Raw genomic sequence first — 12,162 nt, 5'->3', positions numbered from 1 at the left:
ATCACGAGTAAAAACCACTTGTAAAAATTGTAAGTCGCAAGCATGTCAGTAGCCAACATGGCGGCCCTCCGTAAAGGACGGTCGAAGTGCGTTCTACGAATAACGCTAAAGCTCCTCTCCAGAAGAAACGAAGGCAGATAGAAACATGAAACCTTTCGGAACCTTCAAAGAACGTAAAAAGCAACATTATGCTGAGAAGGATAACCCCCACAAGGGGAGCTAAAGGGAGTTACTGAGGATAACTTAAAAAATTTAAATAGCTACCCCCATCGTGTGGTACCTCCTTTGAAAGGTAATAACGAGTAAAGACCACTTGTGAAAATTGTAAGTCGCAAGCATGTCAGTAGCCAACATGGCTGCCATCCGTAAAGGACGGTCTAAGTGCGTTCAACGAATAACACTAAGCTCGTCTTCAGAAAAAACGAAGGCAGATTGAAACATGAAACTTTTCGGAACCTTCAAAGAACTTAAAAAGAAACATTATGCTGAGAAGGAGAACCCCTCACAAGGGGGGCTAAAGAAGGTTATTTAGGGTAATTCAAAAATTTTAAATAGCAACCACCATCTCGTGGTACCTCGTTTGAAAGGTAATCACGAGTAAAGACCACTTCGGAAAATTGTTAGTCTCTATCATGTCCGTAGCTAACATGGAGGCCATCCGTAAAGGACGGTCGAAGTGAGTTTAACGAATAACACTAAAGCTCGTCTTCAGAATAAAGGAAAGCAGATAGAAACATGAAATCTTTTGGAACCTTCAAGGAACTTAAAAAGCAGCATTATGCTGAGAAGAAGAACCCCCCACAAGGGGGGCTAAACGGGGTTACTGAGAGTAAATTAAAAATTTTAAATAGCAACTCCCATCGTGTGGAACCTCGTTTGAAAGGTAATCACAAGTAAAGACAACTTGTGAAAATTGTAAGTCGCTAGCATGGCCGTAGCCAACATGGCGGCCATCCGTAAAGGACGGTCGAAGTGCGTTCAACGAATAACACTAAAGCTCGTCTTCAGAAGAAACGAAGGCAGATAGAAACATGAAACCTTCGGAACCTTCAGAGAACATAAAGGGCAACATTATGCTAAGAAGGAGAATCCTCCTCAAGGGGAGGTAAAGGAGGTTACTGGGGTTAACTCAAAAATTTTAAATAGCAATTCCCACCGGGCGGTACCTCGTTTGAAAGGTAACCACTAGTAAAGACCACTTGTGAAAATTGTAAGTCGCAAGCATGTCAGTAGCCAACATGGCGGCCATCCGTAAAGGACGGTCGTAGTGCGCTCAACGAATAACGCTAAAGCTCGTCTCCAGAAGAAACGAAGGGTGATAGAAACACGAAACCTTTCGGAACCTTCAAGGAACTTAAAAAACAACATTATGCTGAGGAGAATCCCCCTCAAGGGGGGATAAAGGAGGTTACTTGGGTTAACTAAAAAATTTTAACAGCAACCCCCATCTCGTTGTACCTCGTTTGAAAGGTAATAACGAGTAAAGACATCTTGTGAAAATTGTAAGTCGCTAGCATGTCCGTAGCCAACATGGCGGCCATCCGTAAAGAACGGTCGATGTGCGTTCAACGAAGAAAATTGAAGCTCGTAATCAGAAGAAACGAAGGCAGATAGAAACATGAAACCTTTGGGAACCTTCAAAGAATTCAAAAGGCAAGATCATGATGAGAAGAAGAATCCTCCTCAAGGGAGGCTAAAGGAGGTTACTTGGGGTAACTCAAAAATTTTAACAGCAACCCCCATCTCGTTGTACCTCGTTTGAAAGGTAATCACGAGTAAAGACCACTTGTGAAAATTGTAAGTCGCAAGCATGTCAGTATACAACGTGGCGGCCATCCGTAAAGGACGGTCGAAGTGCGTTCAACGAATAACACTAAAGCTCGTCTTCAGAAGAAACGAAGGCAGATAGAGACATAAAACCTTTCGGAACCTTCAAGCAACTTAAAAGGCAACATTACGCTGAGAAGGAGAATCCCCCACAAGGGGGCTAAAGGGGGTTACTGGGGGTAACTCAAAAATTTTAATTGCAACCCCCATCTCGTGGTACCTCGTTTGAAAGGTAATCACGAGTAAAGACCACTTGTGAAAATTGTAAGTCGCTACCATGTCCGTAGCCAACATGGCGGCCATCCGTAAAGGACGGTCGAAGTGCGTTCAACGAATAACACTAAAGCTCGTCTCCAGAGAAAACGAAGGCAGATAGAAACATGAAATCTTTCGGAACCTTCAAAGAACTTAAAAGGGAACATTCGCTAAAAAAGAGAATACTCCTCAAAGGGGACTAAAGGAGGTTACTGGGGGTAACTCAAAAAATTTAAATAGCAACCCCTATCTCGTGGTACCTTGTTTGAAAGGCAATCACGAGTAAAAATCACTTGTGAAAATTGTAAGTCGCAAGCATGTCAGTAGCCAACATGGCGGCCCTCCGTAAAGGACGGTCGAAGTGCGTTCTACGAATAACGCTAAAGCTCGTCTCCAGAAGAAACGAAGGCAGATAGAAACATGAAACCTTTCGGAACGTTCAAAGAACGTAAAAAGCAACATTATGCTGAGAAGGATAACCCCCACAAGGGGAGCTAAAGGGGGTTACTGAGGATAACTTAAAAAATTTAAATAGCTACCCCCATCGTGTGGTACCTCCTTTGAAAGGTAATAACGAGTAAAGACCACTTGTGAAAATTGTAAGTCGCAAGCATGTCAGTAGGAAACATGGCTGCCACCCGTAAAGGACGGTCTAAGTGCGTTCAACGAATAACACTAAGCTCGTCTTCAGAAAAAACGAAGGCAGATTGAAACATGAAACTTTTCGGAACCTTCAAAGAACTTAAAAAGAAACATTACGCTGAGAAGGTGAACCCCTCACAAGGGGGGCTAAAGAGGGTTATTGAGGGTAATTCAAAAATTTTAAATAGCAACCACCATCTCGTGGTACCTCGTTTGAAAGGTAATCACGAGTAAAGACCACTTGGGAAAATTGTTAGTCTCTATCATGTCCGTAGCTAACATGGAGGCCATCCGTAAAGGACGGTCGAAGTGCGTTCAACGAATAACACTAAAGCTCGTCTTCAGAAGAAACGAAGGCAGATAGAAACATGAAACCTTCGGAACCTTCAAAGAACATAAAGGGCAACATTATGCTAAGAAGGAGAATCCTCCTCAAGGGGAGGTAAAGGAGGTTACTGGGGTTAACTCAAAAATTTTAAATAGCAATTCCCACCGTGCGGTACCTCGTTTGAGAGGTAACCACTAGTAAAGACCACTTGTGAAAATTGTAAGTCGCAAGCATGTCAGTAGCCAACATGGCGGCCATCCGTAATGGACGGTCGTAGTGCGCTCAACGAATAACACTAAAGCTCGTCTCCAGAAGAAACGAAGGGTGATAGAAACACGAAACCTTTCGGAACCTTCAAGGAACTTAAAAAACAACATTATGCTGAGGAGAATCCTCCTCAAGGGTGGATAAAGGAGGTTACTTGGGTTAACTAAAAAATTTTAACAGCAACCCCCATCTCGTTGTACCTCGTTTGAAAGGTAATCACGAGTAAAGACCACTTGTGAAAATTGTAAATCGCTAGCATGTCCGTAGCCAACATGGCGGCCATCCGTAAAGAACGGTCGATGTGCGTTCAACGAAGAAAATTGAAGCTCGTCATCAGAAGAAACGAAGGCAGATAGAAACATGAAACCTTTGGGAACCTTCAAAGAATTCAAAAGGCAACATCATGGTGAGAAGGAGAATCCTCCTCAAGGGAGGCTAAAGGAGGTTACTTGGGGTAACTCAAAAGTTTTAACAGCAACCCCCATCTCGTTGTACCTCGTTTGAAAGGTAATCACGAGTAAAGACCACTTGTGAAAATTGTAAGTCGCAAGCATGTCAGTATACAACGTGGCGGCCATCCGTAAAGGACGGTCGAAGTGCGTTCAACGAATAACACTAAAGCTCGACTTCAGAAGAAACGAAGGCAGATAGAAACATAAAACCTTTCGGAACCTTCAAGCAACTTAAAAGGCAACATTACGCTGAGAAGGAGAGTCCCCCACAAGGGGGCTAAAGGGGGTTACTGGGGGTAACTCAAAAATTTTAATTGCAACCCCCATCTCGTGGTACCTCGTTTGAAAGGTAATCACGAGTAAAGACCACTTGTGAAAATTGTAAGTCGCAAGCATGTCAGCAGCCAACATGGCGGCCCTCCGTAAAGGACGGTCGAAGTGCGTTCTACGAATAACGCTAAAGCTCGTCTCCAGAAGAAACGAAGGCAGATAGAAACATGAAACCTTTCGGAACCTTCAAAGAACGTAAAAAGCAACATTATGCTGAGAAGGATAACCCCTACAAGGGGAGCTAAAGGGGGTAACTGAGGATAACTTAAAAAATTTACATAGCTACCCCCATCGTGTGGTACCTCCTTTGAAAGGTAATAACGAGTAAAGACCACTTGTGAAAATTGTAAGTCGCAAGCATGTCAGTAGCCAACATGGCTGCCATCCGTAAAGGACGGTCTAAGTGCGTTCAACGAATAACACTGAAGCTCGTCTCCAGAAGAAACGAAGGCAGATAGAAACAAAAAAACATTCGGAACCTTCAAGGAACTTAAAAGGCAACACTATGCTGGAAAGGAGAACCCCAACAAAGGGAGGCTAAAGGGGGTTACTGAGGGTAACTCAAAAATTTTAAATAGCGAATCCCATCGTGTGGTACTTCTTTTGAAAGGCAATCACGAGTAAAGACCACATGTGAAAATTATAAGTCTCTAGCATGTCCGTTGCAAACATGGCGGCCATCCGTATAATGGTCGTAGTGCTTTCAACGAATAACACAAAAGCTCGTCTCTAGAAGAAACGAAGGCAGATATAAAAACTAAACCTTTGGGAACCTTCAAGGAACTTAAAGGCAACATTATGCTGAGAGGGAGAATCCCCCTCAAGGGGCGCTAAAGTAGGTTACTGAGGTTAACTCAAAAATTTTGAAAGCATCCCCATCTCGTGCTACCTCGTTTAAAAGGTAATAACGAGTAAAGACCACTTGTGAAAATAGTAAGTCGCTAGCATGTCCGTAGCCAACATGGCGCCTATTCGTAAAGGACGGTCGAAGTGCGTTAAACGAATAACACTAAAGCTCGTCTCCAGAAGAAACAAAAGCAGAAGGAAACATGAAACCTTTTGGACCCTTCAACGAACTTAAAAGGCTGCATTATGCTAAGAAGGAAAATTCTCCTCAAGGGAAGCTAAAGGAAATTTCTGGGGTTAACTCAAAAATTTTAATAGCAAACCCCATCTCGTGGTACCTCGTTTGAAAGCTAATCACGAGTAAAGACCACTTGTGAAAATTGTAAGTCGCTAGCATGTCCGTACCCAACATGGCGGCCATCCGTAAAGGACGGTCGAAGTGAGTTAAACGAATAACACTAAAGCTCGTCTTCAGAAGAAACGAAAGCAGATAGAAACATGAAAAATTTTGGACCCTTCAAGGAACTTAAAAAGCAGCATTATTCTGAGAAGGACAACCCCCAACAATGGGGGCTAAAGGGGGTTATTGAGGGTAACTCAAAAATTTTAAATAGCAACCCCCATCGTGTGGTACCTCGTTTGAAAGGTAATCACGAGTAAAGACCACTTGTGAAAATTGTAAGTCGCAAGCATGTCAGTAGCCAACATGGCGGCCATCCGTAATGTACGGTGGAAGTCCGTTTAACGAATAACACTAAAGCTCGTCTTCAGAAGAAACGAAAGCAGATAGAAACATGAAACCTTTTGGAACCTTCAAAGAAATTAAAAGGCAGCATTATGCTGGAAAGAAGAACCCCAACAAGGGGGGCTAAAGGGGGTTACTGAGGGTAACTTAAAAATTTTAAGTAGCAACTCCCATCGTTTAGTACCTCGTTTGAAAGGTAATCACGAGTAAAGACCACTTGTGAAAATTGTAAGTCGCAAGCATGTGAGTAGCCAACATATCGGCCATCCGTAAAGGACGGTCGTAGTGCGCTCAACGAATAACACTTAAGCTCGTCTCCAGAAGAAACGAAGGGTAATAGAAACACTAAACTTTTCGGAACCATCAAAAAACTTAAAAGGCAACATTATGCTGAGGAGAATCCCCCTCAAGGGGGGCTAAAGGAGGTTACTTGGGTCAACTCAAAAATTTTAATAGCAACCCAAATCTCGTGGTACCTCGTTTCAAAGGTAATAACGAGTAAAGACCACTTGTGAAAATTGTAAGTCGCTAGCATGTCCGTATCCAACATGTCGGCCATCCGTAAAGGACGGTCGAAGTGAGTTAAACGAATAACACTAAAGCTCGTCTCAGGAAGAAACGAAGGTAGATACAAACACGAAATCTTTCGCAACCTTCAAGGAACTTAAGAAGCAGCATTATGCTGAGAAGAAGAACCCCCCACAAGGGTAGCTAAAGGGGGTTACTGAGGGTAAATTAAAAATTTTAAATAGCAACTCCCATCGTGTGGAACCTCGTTTGAAAGGTAATCACAAGTAAAGACAACTTGTGAAAATTGTAAGTCGCTAGCATGGCCGTAGCCAACATGGCGGCCATCCGTAAAGGACGGTCGAAGTGCGTTCAACGAATAACACTAAAGCTCGTCTTCAGAAGAAACGAAGGCAGATAGAAACATGAAACCTTCGGAACCTTCAAAGAACATAAAGGGCAACATTATGCTAAGAAGGAGAATCCTCCTCAAGGGGAGGTAAAGGAGGTTACTGGGCTTAACTCAAAAATTTTAAATAGCAATTCCCACCGTGCGGTACCTCGTTTGAAAGGTAACCACTAGTAAAGACCACTTGTGAAAATTGTAAGTCGCAAGCATGTCAGTAGCCAACATGGCGGCCATCCGTAATGGACGGTCGTAGTGCGCTCAACGAATAACACTAAAGCTCGTCTCCAGAAGAGACGAAGGGTGATAGAAACACGAAACCTTTAGGAACCTTCAAGGAACTTAAGAAACAACATTATGCTGAGGAGAATCCCCCTCAAGGGGGGATAAAGGAGGTTACTTGGGTTAACTAAAAAATTTTAACAGCAACCCCCATCTCGTTGTACCTCGTTTGAAAGATAATCACGAGTAAAGACCACTTGTGAAAATTGTAAGTCGCTAGCATGTCCGTAGCCAACATGGCGGCCATCCGTAAAGAACGGTCGATGTGCGTTCAACGAAGAAAATTGAAGCTCGTCATCAGAAGAAACGAAGGCAGATAGAAACATGAAACCTTTGGGAACCTTCAAAGAATTCAAAAGGCAACATCATGATGAGAAGGAGAATCCTCCTCAAGGGAGGCTAAAGGAGGTTACTTGGGGTAACTCAAAAATTTTAACAGCAACCCCCATCTCGTGGTACCTCGTTTGAAAGGTAATCACGAGTAAAGACCACTTGTGAAAATTGTAAGTCTCTAGGATGTCCGTAGCCAACATGGCGGTCATCCGTATAGGATGGTCGTAGTGCGTTCAACGACTAACACTAAAGCTCGTCTCCAGAAGAAACGAAGGCAGATAGAAACATGAAAACATTCGGAACCTTCAAGGAACTTAAAAGGCAACACTATGCTGGAAAGGAGAACCCCAACAAAGGGAGGCTAAAGGGGGTTACTGAGGGTAACTCAAAAATTTTAAATAGCGAATCCCATCGTGTGGTACTTCTTTTGAAAGGCAATCACGAGTAAAGACCACATGTGAAAATTATAAGTCTCTAGCATGTCCGTTGCAAACATGGCGGCCATCCGTATAATGGTCGTAGTGCTTTCAACGAATAACACAAAAGCTCGTCTCTAGAAGAAACGAAGGCAGATATAAAAACTAAACCTTTGGGAACCTTCAAGGAACTTAAAGGCAACATTATGCTGAGAGGGAGAATCCCCCTCAAGGGGCGCTAAAGTAGGTTACTGAGGTTAACTCAAAAATTTTGAAATCATCCCCATCTCGTGCTACCTCGTTTAAAAGGTAATAACGAGTAAAGACCACTTGTGAAAATAGTAAGTCGCAAGCATGTGAGTAGCCAACATGGCGGCCATCCGTAATGGACGGTGGAAGTGCGTTTAACGAATAACACTAAAGCTCGTCTTCAGAAGAAACGAAAGCAGATAGAAACATGAAACCTTTTGAAACCTTCAAAGAAATTAAAAGGCAGCATTATGCTGGAAAGAAGAACCCCCAACAAGGGGGCTAAAGGGGGTTACTGAGGGTAACTTAAAAATTTTAAGTAGCAACTCCCATCGTTTAGTACCTCGTTTGAAAGGTAATCACGAGTAAAGACCACTTGTGAAAATTGTAAGTCGCAAGCATGTGAGTAGCCAACATATCGGCCATCCGTAAAGGACGGTCGTAGTGCGCTCAACGAATAACACTAAAGCTCGTCTCCAGAAGAAACGAAGGGTAATAGAAACACTAAACTTTTCGGAACCATAAAAAACTTAAAAGGCAACATTATGCTGAGGAGAATCCCCCTCAAGGGGGGCTAAAGGAGGTTACTTGGGTCAACTCAAAAATTTTAATAGCAACCCAAATCTCGTGGTACCTCGTTTGAAAGGTAATCACGAGTAAAGACCACTTGTGAAAATTGTAAGTCGCTAGCATGTCCGTATCCAACATGTCGGCCATCCGTAAAGGACGGTCGAAGTGAGTTAAACGAATAACACTAAAGCTCGTCTCAGGAAGAAACGAAGGTAGATAGAAACACGAAATCTTTCGGAACCTTCAAAGAACTTAAAAGGCAACATTATGCTGAGAAAGAGATTCCTCCTCAATGGGGGCTAAAGGATGTGACAGTTGCATCATTACCATTTTTATTTAATTTTAAATAAATCTTTTAAATTCAATTTTGCGTATAATTATGGACATTAGTGAATATAATTTTTATTTTCATTTTTGTTTGTTTAAAAAAGGCAAATGACATTCTCTTTATTTTCCCTTACTATCCGAGAGGTAAGATGTTTTATTTTTTTTTCTGTATACCTGTCCGTGCGGCGAGGACAGTTGAAAGACCCTTCCATTGTCTCTCAATACCACTGCCTAAGCCACATACGTAGACCACACACAGCAGAGTTCCCGGCGTGAACGCAAGAAAGAAGAACAAAACAGCTTTTAGCATCTTTTTGTGAAATTGAAAAAAAATAATAAAGTCCTAACACGTTGAATAGAATCCAAGTAGAAATATAATCTCTGCGAATTTGTCAAAATCACAGCATAGACCATATGTCGCCACTCAGAACCAAGATAAAATTTTAACATAGAACTGTGAAATGGTCCAAAACCATGCACGAGACGACTAGGAGCCAAATCAACTCTCATAAAAATTTTCGATATAACATGTGAAATTTGAAGGAAGCACGTACGTTAGAGAAACGACGCCCGAAAACCGTAAATAGGCGGAGACCAAGAGAATCAAAATTTAGGACACCAAAATAAGTTAACGAATAAGAGAGCAGAGACGAAATCGAAGACACCGTTAGAGGCGTATCCAAAAAGATCGGCCGGCTAAAAAATTCAAAACTCCAAGTCAGTCGTAAAATAATTCTTCACCGGGAAACAGCGTACCACCGCAACACAAAAACATACCCGGAACTTACACACACACTACATTCATAATCAAAAGTTAAGTTCACAATAACAATGTGCGGCTAAACTTACCGAAGCCGAGTGTACGAAATTACAATCTTTCCTTAGCATAGTAACCTACACATTGATCTTCTTCAAAATATATTTATATATATAAACATATATATATAAACTTTGTAACGCTGCTAATATAAATATATATATATAGATCGCGAAACGCCTACAAACATTGTGTTTGAGTGACAGAGTTTCGTACTTATAAACATAATCACGGGCTATTACAGACAATTAGAATAACCTACATACGCACCGAAAGCACTTGAACTAGTTTTAATCATACATAATCAGTTTTGAAGTATTATACACAATGCTTAAAAACAATAAACACTGTTTATCCGTGTAACACTACACTTTTAACACCGAGAGTGATGTTGGTGCAGTGTGACGTCTGAAAGTGCTTTTAGTGAGAGTGCATCATATCAGAAATGGACCAACAGAAGCCCCACCTTGATGGATCAGGAGACGCCCAAGAGCGACGCCCCTTCCAGTTTGAGAGGAGGACGCAGCGGGAATCGAAGAGAGGAACTCCGAATCCAGGACACTTCTCACGAAAGAAGGAAGCCAGTAAACGCAGGGACATCTGTATGTGTGTGGTGAGCTTGGTGGTGAGAGCAGTGTGTACGGCGAAAGGTAGGACCCATCCAAATTATTTTTTGTTGATTCCAAAACGGAAATTTTCGTCATTGAATAAAATGCAAGACGTTCGCGATATAAAGTCGGAACTATTTGAAAACTGTTAATGTATTTACACCGCGTGGAGAAAAGATTTTCCAACTCGAACTGTAATTGCTAAACAATTAGATTTTTTTTCTTTCTTTTTGAGCAAGGCTTATTAAAATAGAGATATTTTTTTTAATGATACTTATATATAGATATTCTGTGACTTTAGTGAATATGTCGTTGTTTTTATTAAGGAGATGGTAGTTTAGGCCATTACTCTATTTGTCACTTAGATTTTTTTGATAACATATAAAGAAAGTTAATTTAAAAGTAGATCGAATGACAGGTTGTAGACCTTTAACGATGAAAGAAGTATTTACTTTAACATATGGAAATTTGTATGAAGTAAAAATGCATCATCTGCGCTATGTACATGTAATATGAGAACTTTAAGATAATTTTGAACAAGACATAATAGATATTCCTAGAAAATATATTCAAGACATTGCTTTAATTGTCCAGAGATTATAGTGTTTGTAAAGTAATTTTGCATAGAAGTGAACGTACTAAATGAGTCTATTTCGATCTATATACTAGTAAAACTCTAATAAATAATATTGTAATGAGTCATCAAAAATATGTTACGTAAGAGAGCTAAAGGATTAATTAGTAACTATGATGTATATGCGACTAGTCTCGCAATTAATCATTTTCTTGGTTGGAGATACGTAATCCATAAATAAAGCGGAACCGACATTAGTACAGTCAGGTAGAATACAGATGAAAAATACGAAGTAGGCTAAGTAAAGCCGCAATTATTACGTCAGTCTGATCCTCTAACAATCGAGCGATCAGACGTTTATGCGCATAAACTAGACGAACAAACTAGAGGAATACATGAAAATGTCCGGCCGTATACCAATCCTATTAATGATAAAGAGAAAAATCACGAAAAACTCAATATATTCAGATTAAAAATCTCGAGAGACGTCTTGACATTTATTATTAATATTCATATGTTACTTGATTTTTATGTATGTATGCATGTATTTACTTATGATTTTACATATATATCTATATATCTATATATGTTTGTGTCTATTAATTTTCTACTTGTGTTAATATGAGTATATATATGTAGCCTTTATGCATAACGAAATGGTAATGCTACGCTCATTGATTTTATGTATTTGATAGTGTATGCTTGTTAGGTAAATGTCAAAGTGCATATTTAGTGCACTTATTCTCATTCTCAGTTATTAATTTAAATAATTAGAAATGGTTAGCAGTCAGGCAGTAGGTTTATTTAACTCCTTTAGATCATTCTATGTTTCTTTCATACTTCCCACAAATCTCAACTCAAAGTCATGACTTGTTTCTCGATTTATTTTATTTCAATTCAAGTTATTTCAACTCATTTCCACTTACTTCAACTAGATTAACTTATTTTAAATCATTTCAATACTTAGTTTTCACCCGAATAAAATATAGGTTGTTATATTCAAAATTCCGTCCAGCTATGTAATATCTTAATCTCGTAAGTATTAAAAAGGTTATGGTCAAAACATATCAGCTGATCAACGTGAACTATATACTTAGCATGCGATGTCAAATAATTAGGTATTTTTCAAATGCAAAATTGTAATTTAACCAGTTTGGTATGATATCTATGTAAATCAGGAAAGCTCTATATAGAATGTAAACAATGTAAGATTGCATCTAGCATTGGTTATAAACATCAATTCCACAGTTTGTTTATTTGTGTCAGGTTAATGATAACAATTCATTCACTACATAGTTCAAGAAAGAAAGCCCAGATGTAATTTACTTAAATTGATTTCTTTTTGTTTAAGGCCTTATGCCTTATTCTGAACATTTGTGGT

This window comes from Thermobia domestica, chromosome 6 (genome assembly GCF_964235325.1).
Source record: "Thermobia domestica chromosome 6, izTheDome1.hap1.1, whole genome shotgun sequence".
Lineage (NCBI taxonomy): Eukaryota > Metazoa > Arthropoda > Insecta > Zygentoma > Lepismatidae > Thermobia > Thermobia domestica.
The sequence above is the reverse complement of the archived record's forward strand: the minus strand, read 5'-3'. Positions refer to the sequence as shown.